The 16184-nt window shown below is 39.1% G+C and overlaps 1 protein-coding gene across 6 annotated transcripts in view; it reads right to left on the reverse strand.

The window, feature by feature from the left end:
- MCC (MCC regulator of Wnt signaling pathway) overlaps positions 1-16184 on the reverse strand; it is a 213463-nt gene that overhangs the window by 75444 nt on the left and 121835 nt on the right. The window lies entirely within an intron of this gene.

Consider the following 16184-nt stretch of genomic DNA (forward strand, 5'->3'; position numbering starts at 1 on the left):
TACAACCAAAAAGTCCAAGAGGAAAACTAGCCACTAGTAATGAAATCTTTCTTTGTAGTAGTAAAGAAACAACTCCAAGTTATACTGGATGAGAAAACAAAAATGACCTTTCACACCAGACCAAGTAACACAGCAAACACCGCTCTGCTGCCAAGATTCAGACTGAAACACAAACCCTGTTTCTAGTCCTCCAGCCAGTTTCAGTCCTTCACTCTGACACTTTATTGGGCGGTTCACTTTTAAGTTATTTTTCTTGTTCCATTTACAGTCAATCTGCTAATGAGTCCTATTTTGATCTCCGTTTTACCTTTACAATACTGGAAGCCAGCAAAACCATAGGTGTTTTCATGTACTGACCTGTGAATGTAGCTCTATGACAGCAGAGAGACTAGATCATTTGGCAACAGCTCCTTCACATACAGTATTCCCATTGTTATAGAAAAGGCCACCTCTGGCTTCAAGACAGAAAACATAATTTTATGAAGATTTTTAGATGTGAATTCTGCAGTTTTAAGTGCAGTGTAACTAGTTATGCTAGACGCTGTGGACATCCTCATTTGTGAGTTCAGTCGAAAGCATTTTTATTATGTCAGCTACAAAAGCGTCTTACACAGGTGCGGTTATTCATTTCAGTACAAATATACACATACACAATTTTATGTTGAAGTACGTTCAAGATTCTCGAGGCAGCCTCATTTTTCAAGTGAAAAAACAGTAATTCAGGCCTGCTACGGGCATATGCTACATAGCTTCTTTCAAGTATGTATGCTGAAATCTCCTAATAAACCCAGAAACACCTTGAATATCTTTAAGTATTCTTGGCCTTCAGCAGAAGGCCTTCCTTCCTATCACAGGAAACTATGCACTGGTTTTACAGTGTGGAGAAACAAGAACCAGCCTAATCGTACCAATCTGTTCATAACTGACTTCCAATTTTCAGGAAAGCTAGTGAATTTGTAAGCCGCTGTTTCACCTTATTTCCTTAACAGAGAGGAAATGTTGCAATGAAGTTCACCATTTTGTTCATCAGATCTTGCATCCTTCACTACAGCTTTCAAATAATACATGAAAAAATGGCTACAATTCTCTAAATTGAATAAAACAATGCTACATAGTCAAGTAACTAACATTCCCTTTCATACACTATAATTAAATGATCACCAGCTGTGGTTTTAATTAAATACCAGACCAATAATGTCCATACACATGGTGCTGTAACATAAAAGGACACCGTTAATTTAAAAATCTCAATGAAAAACAACTTGTTCTCTGAACAGTGGAACTAACAAGGCGGACTTCCTATGGATTTGTCTTTGTCCTCTTCCCACACTCCAGTCAGCTCAAGTTCTTCCTCACATCCCCGAGCACACCCCAAACTGGGTAAGAAACAGCATGAATTGTGTCTAGTTTTATAGCAACGCTGCTGCCTGGCCTGGTAGCTCCTGCCAAACAAGGGTATCCAAGACGTGAGTTACATCAGCCTCCCTGTTCAATGTAGGGTCTCTCTTCTCCAAGTAACCAAAGGATTTCTTTACTAATTACAAGGAAAGTTTGTTGCATCTTTTACTATCCAAAATTATCCTTTCCTTTCATAAATTGGACCAGTCCAGTTTCCAACTACCAATAAAACAACACAAAAAAAAAGAAAGTTACTGAAAGGGCAGACCAAGGAACAGGAAGTTATCATACACAGAGGAGGGCTGCTTGGGATACTCTTCGGTTTCATGCATGTACCCAGTGCACACAGCATACGTGTAAGTAAGCCGTATGCAAGTGGTGCCTCCAGCTACTACTGCAACATATAATAAGGTTAACACAGCTAGCGTAGCTGTGTCTTCTTGGCAGAGCCAAGCTCTCCTCCCCAATTCCTTAAAAAGGTGTTAAAGTATTGCTGCATCTTCCCTTAAGGTGTGAGTGTTCCCACAGACCATGCTTCCCAGTGTGTTTGTATAGCACACAGCAGGGTGGGAACTGGAACACAGATCTTTGGATGTTGCTGTAACACAAACAAGGAAACATCTGAGCAAAGAGCTACAGTCAACAAAAAAAAAGTCATTCTGGGAAAAAAAACCCTCACGTTTAGAATTCAAATTTAATAAGCCTAACTATTAAAGTTGGAAAGATTCCGTTTAAACATCTCAACCGGAAGGCAGTCGGTCAGTCACGACTGTAACTCTGCAGCATTGAATCACTATGGGATATGACAACTGGGAAAGAGAGAGGAGAATGGAGGTAGCCATATGGCATACCGCTTTTTTTCTCCCCATAGCAAACAGCAATAGACAAGGCAGAGTTACCATCACTAACCTTCATAACAGACATTTATAGTTCAAGGTGGGCTGCCTCTTAATGACACAAGATTACAAAACAGATCAAAACCTCAGTAGTTTGTAAATATTAACACAGACTCCGCAAAAGATTTCTGTTTGTACAACACATTGGTCTGACCCTTTAAGCAACAGCTCCCACAGAGAACTACTTCATACAGAGAAAACAGTTCACTGACTAAGCCAGTTTTGTTCATAAACTTTATACTGATCCAATACAGCTAGTATTGAATTCCACCAGGAAAAAACCCACTATGTGATGCTGATGCACCCAAACTGTCCAACAGGACAGGCACGGTCAACACATGTGAGAGCAATGATTGAAAAGGGATCAGACAAGCCAACCAACCTGCTTCTCTACCATCATCCAAAGAAATAAGAATTCTTTCAGAAAAGAAATTAGATGCAGTGTATTAATAAAAAATGCATCACCTATCTTAACTTAGAAGCTACAATTTCTATGAAATTTTCTGCAAGGACAACAGCAGGTTGTTTACTGAAACATATATATACACCACATTTTATACCCAATACTATCCTGCCAGGTTTTTATATAGTAAATATATAATAACAATTATTTATTAATATAAAATAACAAACTGTGCATAGCATGCTATCTTTAAAATGCAAACCACTGTACAGCTAAGTTTTGAAAGATACAATAATTAAAAAAAAGAAATCAAACAACAAAAAAGCACAAGCTTAGGAAAAGCAACCTCCTGACGTCTCTTCCAGCCTCCTTTATGACTGCAGTCTCTTCCCCATTATACCTGCTTCTACAAACATCTCATAGAATATTGTAGACATGATTTAATGATGTATATTTTGCACAGTGCTTTAAACACTGCTTTTGGTGCTGGGCTTTGTGAAATCTTCTACGCGGGTACAATTAAAAACAATGTTTGCTGACAGCCAGGTTCCTCAAGAATTTTGTGGGGAAAAGAATACAAAAGCAGATGGGATAGCAATATGAACTGAATGCCAAGGAAGCAGGGGACTACTGACATGTCTGTAGTACATATTGCTGGAAGTGTTCTGAGGCCATGAACAAAACAAGAGAAAGATGCAAACAGCAATGAAGGAGAGTGTTGAAAAAATGACAGGTTAAAGTTAAAGCACTGCAAAGCAGTACAACTACTCTTATACTCAGCATTCTTCGCTGCCATTGTGAACTGTGATCCTCATCACTAAGTTTGATCCACGTTTTTCTTTCCCTCAGCCTGGAACCAGACTAATTAAACCATGTTGCTAAAACCAGTTGTACTCACTGCCTATGTTTGCTATTTTCAACAGAGAAATCACAAAAGGACCTAAGCACATCCTTCTCTGTGAAATTAAAGAACTAATCTTATCTTTTTCCTTGTTTCCTGCATTCCTTGGCTACAGTACTGCTGCACATCAGCTTGGGAATAGATGTTCAGAAATGTAACCTCTGGCATAACAAGGGACCCATAAAAGCATCAAGATCACGGTAAGGAGATACCAACCCATATACCAATACAAAACAGCCAAACACCAAAAGACCACTTTATTTGTTCTATGTGTGTCCTCTGTGACTGACTGTGACTGCAACTCTTACCACGTAAGAAGGCTCAGAGGAGATGGGCCAGGGCGATGTGCCCATGAAGCTCAGGGAATAATGCAGGGTTTTACGGATCACAGCTGCTGCAAAGAAGCTGACTTGATCTCAACACCAAGGGGACCCGAGGGTGGTCTTTGCTTTAGATAAACAACTATCAACAGCTGAGTGGATCAGTTGGTGGTGGAAAGGTTTCTCCCTGTGTTCATTAAAAGACTGTGAATGTCTCCAGGAGTTAGCCAGGCCAAGAAGGGGATGTGTATATACATAGCATATGAAAACCAGAAAACTAACAAAAGAATTTCAAAGAGAGCAATGGGCTTGAGCTGGTTTCAACCCATGGATGCCTTCCTAGAGAGACTGGGGACACCCAGCATTGTGACAGTGAGCGTATTATACAGACGGGTAATGGGAATCATGTTGGTATCATGATAGAACTGTGTATTGCAACTGCTATATTCTGCTAGGTGTAACTTATGTCTGTATTGTGTTTTCAGTATGTTTTGTATCACTCTGCTAAATCAGAAATCCCATGTAACATCAACTATCTTCAAATAAGTAAATTTGATGTTAAATATGACACCCTCCACATGTGGAATACCTGGTCAGAAAGTACTGGGCTCTGACATTCTCTCCTCTGTCTCCCATTTGCATTTTGCATGCTTTAGTGCAAATAACCTACAACACGGATGTTTTCTGTGTATTGCTACTACTTATTTTAATGACACGCAGGATACACAGAAACACCTGATCAAGTATTCAGAACTCTGCCTCATCTCTGAAAACCTCCCCAGTTTTTTTGTTATCAGATGACACTGGACGCTACACTGGATTTGAAAACCCAAGCTGCTTTGTAAGATGAGAGATGGGAGGTATAGAGGATAGCATGGAAAATACAGTCAGAATTCCAGCTAGAACTGCAGAAAGGGTGAAACAACAACAAATGGCTATCTATACATTGTATTTTCTGACACCCTTCTTCTTCAAGGGAAAGAGGGAACTATGACTAAAATGTACAGTTGCTGTCAAGGAAATAAAAAGGTTGGTAATGTAAGTTCATAATGAAAAACACATTTTAAGACACAGAACAATAAAACCTTGCCTGGATTTTGACTTCAGGAATCTTAGGGCTGTGATTGTGCTGTGCATTGCTAACTTTCATTAATGGCAGTACACAACAGTATCAGGGTTAGCCCAGGAAAAGCTTAGAAAAGGCTGGCACTCATCTGCTGAGGTGAATGAGAACCTGTTATGCTAACACACAGCAGACATATTTAAGACTTGTGATAAAGGTGCAAGAGGAAAAACTTACACAGAACAAAAAATACAAAAGAAATTATAGCACAGGTTCACACAACCAAGAAACATCTTAGAAAAAATTGCAAAACAAAGTAAAATCTAGGCCAAGCTTAAAAAACTTTCTAAGACAGAAGTTAAAGATATGAAACTTGTCCTACAGACATCTGCTGTACGTAAAAACTCAGAGGCATTGTCAAGTTTACATTTTATCAGAAGCACAGATCAGCACTACTTGCAAATAATACACTTAGTTAAAGTGATCATTATATAAATGTGTAGCTACTCTCAACCATTTTTCTTCTCAGTGCTACACGATTTTCATGCCACATTTTCCTGGCCATGCTCCATGAAAGGTGTATTTTTATGGTCCAGGTGATGAAATAAATGTAATCAAAGTCCACTTCTGTGAACGTACTGACAAGATGGAGTGGAAAAACTTAAAAGAACAACCATCTCCCAGAAGCAGTGACAGGACAGCTCCATATTCCCTAGACAGTTTCAGCTGTATGATCTCTAGAGCACAGCCCTGAAATACCACAGTCAACAGCCCTTTAAGTAATTACCTAAGGCAAAGTCAAAATGACTGAAAAAGCTGTACCACTGAATTGTTGGATGTGCCTACAAACATGCCCTGAAACTATATGTTTGAAACAACTGTTATGTGCTAATAAAAAGCCTACAAATTTTTAGAGTGACATACAAAAATGGACGTTTTGTGACTATGCTGCTGAAGCAATTATTGTCATATTAGACATTAGACAGTTACTTCATATGCTTGTGCAATACTGAACAAATAATGTGCCAACACAAGCTGGGATGGAGCCATCCAAAATCTAGAAAAACAAAGACCAAGTGTTTGTAAGACATACTTTGTTTTAATTTGAAAAATCTGCAGAAGATGTGTTCAATCTGTTTGCATTATTTATAAACAAGTTCAACTGAGATTTTTTTTTTAACTGGAAATCAACATTTGCAGGCACTTGTGAGTATTTCAAACTATTTCTTAAAATGGTTCTTAAAAACTCCCACCTTAATCACAGTAAAAAGTGTTCGATAAAGAAAATACACTACAAGATTGTTCAAAAAAATGTCATAGAACAGATAATCTAGTGCTATTCCAGTGAGTAGGATCAGTTTTAGAACACATTAAAGAAAAAAAAAGGATGTAATCATGAAAAAGATCTTCCTTTGAAAAATTAATCTGATAATTCGCACTTGATGAATAGAGCATGGTGCTAATTTGTACTTCGAGTGTGCCCGAGGGCTAGACTAATGGCTCTATTTCTATTACAACAGATGTTTACACCTTCATGGAGAAGAAAATTTTAGGTGACATGAGAAGAAAAGCCTAAAAACGAGACCTAAAAATAACCGAAAGAGACAAACATCTGAATCTGGAGATTGCACAAAACAACTACTCTTTGCAAAGTTTACTATTTTGAGTAAGAACCTCAACTGTCCCATTGCAGAGCAGCCCACATGTCCACACTGATAGCCTCTTACCTGGCTTTTGCACCATGTATGAAGGCTCAGCCTTGCTTTTGCCCTCCAAGGGAGGAACCTGTTGCCACTTCCACTCCCAGTGAGGGAGCAAAGTAACACTAATGCAGGGGATGGAAATGGGGTGGTGGGGAGACCATGCTTAGGACAAAAATACTGTCTTGATTTCAACTCAGTCTCAACACATTGTCTGCAACCACAGCCTTTCTTTAAGTAAAAATAAAAATAAAAAATTATATTAATACACCACTATGAGCTAGGGAGGGCTTGGTATGTCCATACTAAGCCGGATTTGATCCCACTTCAGTGAACTTATTTAGCATTCCTACCCTCCTTACAATTACTCTCAATATAATTTAAGTAAGGCAAATTATCTCTTTTTTTATCACTGAATTGATGGAAAGAGGAAACAAGACCAGAATCTCCCATTCTGCCCAACACAACTGGGTAAAATGAACCGAGAAGGGAGAAAACCAGTGAGGTGCAGTGCAGGTCCTTATCCCTTGTAAATCTCAGGATGCCAAAACCCTCTTCACTGTTTCTTTCCAGTCTGCAAGGACCACCGCTGAGGTGACGGGCATAACACTCTCCCCTCAGGAAAGAAAGGAGAGGAAAACTAATCCCAAGAATGCACCTCACTCAATCCTTTGCATTTAGCATTAAGGTGACCCACATTCTAGTGTTGGATACAACAACGTCACAGACAGGCTGCAAGCTCATCCCCATTGACGTGTTTTCCAACAGCCCCACCATTTTTTATATCACCTTAACTTGCTCCTTCAACTTCAGTCTCTTCTGACTGAGAAGAATCCAGATCTTTCAAAACAGAGATCGCCATTCAAGAGCCACTCAAAAATTCAATACTACTTACTATGCTAATTTAATAATAATTTTAAAAAGCATCCCATGGTTCTTGTGTTCTTTTCAAAACTTCTTGACCAGAAAATTATTTCTGATTTCAGAAGATAAGACTGTGGACTAGCAATAAAGCTGTACTCACAGTGATACAAGGATCTTTGAATCCAGCATCACCCACACGATCTGCTGTCACCATAAATTTAGAGAAACAAAATTTGTATTGCCAGGTCAAATCAGTGATCCACCACATCCAGCACTCTGTTTCCATCATAAGCCAAAATCTGATGCTTCAGCAAGGAAAACAAACAAAACAAAACAAAACAAAAAAAGTAAGAAAACCCCACCAAACCCATCAGCTAAACCCCCTAGAACGTACTTGTCCAATTGTTTGAAATTCATAGAAAGAAAACATCTTCGCAGCTTTTCTTAGTCAGCTCATGACCTAAAGTGCTTTATTAGAACATCCATTATGCAGCTCCCAAAACTATAGCTCTAAAACAATTTTTAAAAGCAGCTAGACAACTTTAGAGCCCCCAGTTGTGGCAGAAAAATTCCCTGGATGAGCATGTGCTTGCTTAACAAAATACATTCAGTTCAGTTCTTAATTACTTCATCGTTCCAAGGTTAGCTGCATCTCTGAGACCTTCATATTCCCCTCCCTGCTTCTTTAACCTCAGGCTACCAGCCATCCCCTCTTCATAGGGCTTCTGATGGCTGCTCCTCCCAGAACCCCTTGCACCTGTAACTGCACCCACCAGTTACACGTTCTCCAGGGTGAGTGGAGAATGAGTTGAGGTCTCCAGTGACCTCCCGGCTTACAAGCAAGTAGTGATTTTAAAATGTTTTTAGAAAGATAACATACTATAAACAATACTCAAGTTGTATACGGTTTACCAAGTGTCACCCACCTTTACACTCCTGGCTGTGAATCTCAGACTTCTCCGTGCTACATTCCCAGGTCAGTGTCTCACTATTGCAGGTCAATTCTTAGCACAAGCAACTGTCCCCTAGGTCAGACTTGCTGTTTTAGGCAGATCTCAGTTCTTTTGCCTAGCAATCTTTACCAGCCAACCAGTTCAAAACTGGATACGCAATTTCCCCAAGGGGAATTAGTTTCTTCAAACTTAATACAAATCCCTAGGCAGGAAAATTACCTATGCTACTATAACTTCAGTTCCTGCAGGAAGCTTCCACAATTTCCCTCTAGCTACATGCCATAAACCTTTGTAAAAGTTATCTTTGAGTATTTCACTTATAAGCAACATGCAGTGCATTTTGTCATTTCCAGACTTCAAGTCCTGCATCTTTCATTGCCTCCTCTTTCTTATTACCCAGTCAGTACACCAGGGAAAAGCTGACTGATTTTACTGAAAGCTTTGCAAATGGATGGCAAACTGTGGGAGACACTGCATTATTTCCTGTCGAGTTTTCCCACTGCACTGGATGTTATTACTGAAACTATAATTTTAACAAATTGGTTAGAAAACAATCACTGTTGCAAAATGCAACCCTGATAACGCTCTGTGATGAATCAGCTTTAAAAATGAGTATGTTGCAAAGGAAAGGTTCAAAAAGAGAGTTACGACAACACTGTTAGAGGAGTTTGTTTGCAAAAGAAAAAGCTAAAAAAGCATCTGCTTAGCTGGGTTTTAGTACATCAGTGACTAGTATTTGGTTTTTTATATTTAGATAAACAACCAACCTCAACTCTTGATGAAAGCACGTTAAATAAAGAAGAATCTCAAGCACAACTTCTACATTCTATCCTAAGAAACTCCCTTCCCTCGAAAAACAGTCCATAGGTCTATCCAAATAAGTTCTTGCTCTCTATGGTATAACTCATTTGAAATAAATCTCCTATTGAAGAATTCCACTTAAAACCTCTTCCTCTTTCTGGAAAACCATGGAAAAAAACTTTGCATTAGTGAAAACCACTAGGTTTTTTTCTGCGAGACCAAAGCAGTGAGTCAGAGGACTGAGAAACTGCAAGTGCCCTCCACCATCTTGTCGTCCTCCAGTTGATACCAGTTATTTGCATGTTCGGATCTGGTGCTAACCATCAGAAAACCTGATGCAAGATTTCTGCATGATGCCTCAAACTCTTTCCTGATGTCAACTACCTTTAGAAGGAAGCAGGCAGCACAGAGATATACCATTCGTGAATGAGACTTTTTGAAAGAAATTCAATTGCATGAATGTATTTTTCTTTTTGAGTCACTACATAGCTTACATTTTAAGCAATGGTACCTCCAGTGCACGAACAACTGAAAAGGTCAAAATAAACATTGATAAATGTTTATTATCAATTGCACCAGCATAGAGAAGTCTGCACAGCTGGCACACTTCAATCTGTTTACTGAATAGAAATTTACGTAGATCAGTTTTTTAGTATTTCAGTAACAACTGGATATATTCCTTTTAGGAGAAATATTTTCTTTTGTTCTGCACTGGACTAATAATCCAACACGGTATCTTTGTCTGTAGCGTCAGGCATAGTATTTTGCTCAAGTGGCTTCATACTTTTTCAGCTTTTATTCAGCAGGCTTCTCCAAATATAAAAGCAAGTAGCTGTAAAATTTGCATAGAATCAAGTGTCTACAGCATGACAAAACCATACTAGAACCTTTGAGTCAACTGGTGATAGCAATTTGTAAAGATAGCATCAAAAGTAATTCAAAGGTACAAGTAGCCAGTAATCAAAAACCTGAAGCTAATCAAACTAAGTGTCATTCATGAATGTAATGGTTAGAATTTCAGCCCTGTTCACAACTCTGTCTGCAAAACTCATGGGTGGGAAAAGGTGTCTGGTAAATCCTAGTACAAGATTAACTCTGTTTCTCATAACCTCTCCTCCCACAATGAGCTCATTTTTGTTCTTTTGTATCGTAAGTTCAGATACAGGGACTTAACAGATGAAGCTTTAGTTCTTCTTCAAGTGAGGATGCCTCCATTTTCTTTTTCAATTGACGTTAAAAAAAAAAAAATCCCTTGTTTGTCAGGAAAAAATGCGTAACAATTTCCTTAAATGTCAAAAATTTCTGCAAATGGAAAAGCCATTTTCTAACCAGACTACTATGTATTTTCGTTAAGACTACTCATTTCATATGACTTTTTCCCTGCAACTTCTCTGAAAAAGAATAAAAGTTAAGATCTAAATGTTTTAGAGTGTCTACTGGACAATTAATCTTCACTGGTATATACACACACTCAAAATTTAATTGCACTTAATGAAATTGCAGATGCTTATAATTAGCAAAGTTGAAAGCTTCACTCAAACAAAAATTAAAAATAGCAATTGCTCTAACATTTTGAGATTAATTTACATAGTATTTCCACCATTACGTGCCTGTCTCTACCAAGCCCAAGGCAGGTTCACTCCTTATCTTGGACTCTGAATGCCAAATTCAACCCCGTATTTCACCCATGCAATCCTATTAAATAAACAGGAGTTGCATAGATATTTATGAGTCCAGAGCACAGTTCCATGGAAAGTGCACATCCCATGAGATTGGCATTCCCTCCTTGAGTGTAATTTTCTTTGCTTTAAATCATCAAATAGTAACACAAAAAACATTACTAATTCTCTAAGGAAGGCAGGACAGCACAGGAAGTTACTTCTAAAGCATTTTATAATGCATTTATAATGTATTTTATAAATACATTTTTTATGTTTATATCATACAAACACATGCCCACATATACACATATATAAAAGAAAACCAGGGGTCACGACAAGACAAAATTTATAATTTAAAGGCATTGTACCTGTCACACATCCCACTTAACACTTCAAAATGTCTGCCTCCTTCCTATGACCACTTTCACTAACATACACAAAAAAAGACTTGCTGTGAACATGGCTCATAAAAAGCTTTCAAGCAGTAACTGGCACAGCTATAAATCTACATAAGGTTCAGGAAATAAATCTTGTGCTCTCTGCTGCCCATATAGGAACATTAATCTTAAGAGGAACACAACACAGTACCTCCTTATCTGTTTAAAGTAGGGCAAATATTTTACTCATGTTAATTGTCCTGACAGAAGAGGATCAACACTGCTTTAATCCATTTAACACATGGCTTATTTTTCACCCCTGCACATTACATAGGCCCAAACGCTTGCTGATACCAAAGCTAAAGCTATTCTGTGTTAACTCTTCACAGAGCATGTTCCTCACTCATACAGCATTCTCATTTCTATCTTTATATAGAATGTGGCATATTACTCACATAATTTGGTACAATGGAAGTGGAAGTTACTTTTTTCATATTCTATGGCTTCACCATTTGTGTAACATGATACTTCATAATTCAGGTGAAGAATTACATTGTGCATCATTTTGTTTTTAATTTACATTCTCAAAAATAGTTTCTGTGGGCTCTAAAATCCTGACATATTAAAAAGTATTATCTTTAACATAATTTTAATAATGAAACAGTAACCACTCCAATCTAACTGAAAAAACATCAGTGAAAAAAAATAGGATCACATTTTTCCCCATCTTAAAGCAAGTTTCCTGGTTGAAAGAGCATACTTAACAAGTGCTGTATCAGGCCAGACCACAGGCTGATAGTCCAGCATTCTGCCTCTGAGAGTGGTGAATCACAGAAGTTGAAGAAAAAGCGTAAGAACTGGATATACATTTGTAATGCTTCCCTGGTATTGCTTTGCATGTTCTGCACCTCAAGGATAACTTTTGTCCCTTCTGATCTTCTTCATATCACTCATGAATTTATGATGCTCTCTCAAAACATATACTCCTTTTTCTCCCTTATTACCTGAGGCTGACATGTCCTAATCTATTTAATAAACAGAAGATGCTCTTTCACTTTTGATCCTCCCTTTTGCCCTTCTTTGGAGCACTCTGGTTTTACAGTTCTGGTGCTCGACACATTACAGCCCACTGGGATAGTGCTTGGCCGCACAGCTGACAAGGCTAACTATTTTTGGCTGTCAGCAAGCTAAACCTATGCGTATATTACATCACTGGCCTCTGCTACATTAACATTTGGGTCAATCTAGCCTGTATATAAGCAATCCTTGTGTTCTCAAGTATATCTCTGGGGTAAATTCCATGGTTCTTTGTGCTGAGAAGTTTGAAGCTGGTTTCCTCCCCCTCCTCAGCTAACTGTATCAATTGCAGGAGAAAATGTTTGTCTTTAGGAAAAAGCAGTGGGAAAGGCATTAGCAGTTTCCCCTCTATGAAGAGGGTGGGCTCTGGCTTAAGCTAAAGCATTTCTGGGGCTTTAACGAGTATCTTCAGCCATAGAAGCAAGCATCGGTTCAAAATGCAGACACAGGCATCTGCTGAAAGGTTTTGTGTATGAATACTGGTAACAACTACTGGTATGTAAGCAGGAACACAGGACATGTCTATGCACATGACAGGTGTAGAAAGAGAAAGAAGCCAAGTTTCAGGTGACAACGTGATGGTATGTACCAGAGATGACAATTAACCGAATTATTCACATCCTACAGAACTGTGGATAACTTGACTCTTGTGTTGCTGACATCAATGAACCAAACTCCTATTTTCATTCATATTTTGACAAATGCCATCAGAAATATGCATTCTGGTGAATCACTGCCACATATACCCAGCATCCATCTTGAGCAACATTCCCCCACTTTCTAACAGAGCTAGCTAGCTCAGCTAAGCATGCCATTAACACAGCTGTGCTGTTTTAACATCCAAGCTACACCTACACTATACCATGTTGACTTAATTGTAAGCCTTGACGTTCAGGCAGAGGTCAAGGGCATGCAGATGGCTGCAACCCCCTCCTCCGGTCTGCGATTCCAGCCCAAACTCTCCCTTCTTTCTCTCCTGCCTGTTACAATTTCTCCTCTCTCAGGGATCCAGGCCTAAGATACTTTTCTATGTCCTTTCTTTTCTGGATTGTTTATTATCTTCCCTACATACCATTCTTCTCCTGTTCCCACTTTTCACCAAAGCTGCCAGGCTCACCACAGCATGACCCTGTGCAGCCTAGAGCCTGCAATACAGCAGCTGTTTCCAATCAGCCCTGTGGTCCCTCTGAGAATGGAATTAGCCCCTCATTAACCCTCTCCCTCCTGCCTGTTATGCACCGATGAAGCTATTTACTTAACTGCAGGGAGCAATTAATATTGTCTCTGTTTGCAGGCACCATTTTTGCCTATTTCAGCTGCAATGCTGAGTATGCAGCAGAAGCAGCACTCTCAGCTGCCACAGATATCTAAGCCCCTGAGAGCATAAAATCTCAAAGCCTCTTTCTAGAAATTGAAGTCGATAAACAGATATTTAAAAAAAAAAAACTTTGTGACAAGGATCAGATTTACAACAGCAAGGGCCAAGTCTAAAACGCGTTATTGCTGGAAAAGAGCAGCAACATTAAAAAATAACCTGTCATGTCTTTTTTTTTTTAACCTGCTCAAAATTGTGGAACACTTCATGAAATGCATCTAACTGCTAAATCACATGCCAGAATATTTTGGAATACATATTGAAAAACAAACTTTTAAAACACTGCTGAGATAAATCAGCTTTTTAAAAAAAGTGATAGTCGTAGAAAACTAACATTAATTAAGCTGTCATTAATTCTTCACAAGGATATTCTTACTCTGCAATAAGAAGGTGCTCGTTCCTCCTCCTCTCAACTCCACCCCCCATCTTTCTCAGTCCATTTTCAAGTAACATAAAAGCATTTTGTCTGTTCCAAGAACCTACACAAGAAGGTACTGCTGGCTACTTTTCATACACAGCTATGCCTCAGGCATCTCATCCGATTCTCGGAAGTTGAATTTGTCATTAGATGGACCCAGACTGAATTTTACACAAAACTATTGGCTATTAAAAAGTAGCCAAGCTTGAAACAAGTTGCACAGCTCTCACTGAACTACAAGCAGCAAAGCTTGTAGAAGCAGCAACCATTCCGTGCCTGCAAACCGAACCCCGATCAGCCAAATGCGCACATCCCTCCTCCCACTCTCCCCACACTCCTGGGAACAATCACAGGATAACGTTCTGTGCTTGATATAAGGCTTGCTGTCCTAGCAACAGACCTTCACCATCGCTGTTTCTTTTACTCTTTCTCTAATCCCACCAGAGGCCCTACTATATCCATGTTGGAGGAAATCTCACTGCAGAACCTGGGACTCACGGAGCAAGCTCTCGGCATCACACAACTGATTCTGAAACATATGCCTGACTGTTTACTCAATTTCCCTAAGTGAACCAAAGGCTGTATGTGGGACTCTTTCTTCTAGCCATGCCGGCGTTGAAATTTCTGAGGGGGTTAAGACTAGGGAACAAACTAAAAGCAAGCCAATAGTTTCCTTCTGAAGGAAGGATCCTTACCTTGCGATCTCAACTTAATACTCCAGACACAGTTCAATTTCAGTCACTGAGCATATCTCAAAGCACTCTGCAAAGCACTCTTGCAGTCTCAACAACTGGAAGGGTAAAAGAGCTACAGATGCCACTGTGAATTTGCTCTTAATTGAGCCACACAATGGCATACCTTCCTGCCAACTCAGTTGCTCTAATATCATTGTAAGGCAATCTAATCAGCAGGAATCCAAACGTCCACTATAACAAAAAGAAAAAAATAAAATTGGATTTGACCCAGAAAAAGGGGAAAAGTAAGTAATTTTCTTCTCTTGTTCTAGGGTTCCAGAACCAGACAGTGTATTTGAATGCCTGTGCCACTCTAAATAAAAACCTACTGATATACACTATATATTGCTAGACTAAAAAGGTGTCAACCTCTGTTAGGACACACTTTGAAAGAGCTATTTCTAAGGCCTGGACTGAGACAGAAATTTTATAAGAAACATATTCCACCAAACTTCCATAGTGGAGATAAAACAAGCCTCAGTCCTACTGTTCCCTTCCCACTTCAAAGAAATTGTAATCACAAAAGTGTAATTGCATGTACAGTGTGGTTTAGCTGTCAAGGATATGTAAATTTTAGTGCAATTTTTCATGTTCCTACCATACCATATATCTGCATCCAGTCAAATTTAAGTGCAGGTATTTCTTCAAGGAATGGAGGTGAGGGGCAGGAAGGGAAGAAACGTCTCCTCAGATTGTGTCCACCAACTACATGAGATTCTTAAACTTATCTTCTCAAATAACTCCAGTAGAGTATTTCTGTAAATGTAATTTGTAGTGCTCTTTAATCCTGTTACTGAGATTTCCCATTTGTCCAGTCTCAACAGCAGAGAATCAGAGAAATTTATAATCTGCTTCTCTGAGCTCTGGTCATGCACAGTTCATACACACTCAAAACCTCCACTGAAGCTCTGTTTATATACGTATTATGAGACTGAAACAGTTCCCCCTGCACCAGCAGAACATTACACAGTCTCCTCAAGGTGTTGTGGGTCAAAACTGGATTCATATTAACCTGGTTAAAACTTTTTGCTGAGGTCAGTTCCACTGCCTGGCAAAAGCATGAGATTCAAGAGCAAGTCTACAAGAGTGCAATATGTAGGATACCACAGGACCCCTTATCTCCCCAATCTTTCCCCCTTTTCCACGTTTGGATAAGAATAAATGCCAGTTTGGGCTGCTGTTAGAAAACAGAGCAGGAATGCTTATGTATTGTGACTAGCAGAGCTTTTTCTGGGTCACAGTG

The sequence above is a fragment of the Aptenodytes patagonicus genome, chromosome Z, assembly GCF_965638725.1.
Source record: "Aptenodytes patagonicus chromosome Z, bAptPat1.pri.cur, whole genome shotgun sequence".
NCBI lineage: Eukaryota > Metazoa > Chordata > Aves > Sphenisciformes > Spheniscidae > Aptenodytes > Aptenodytes patagonicus.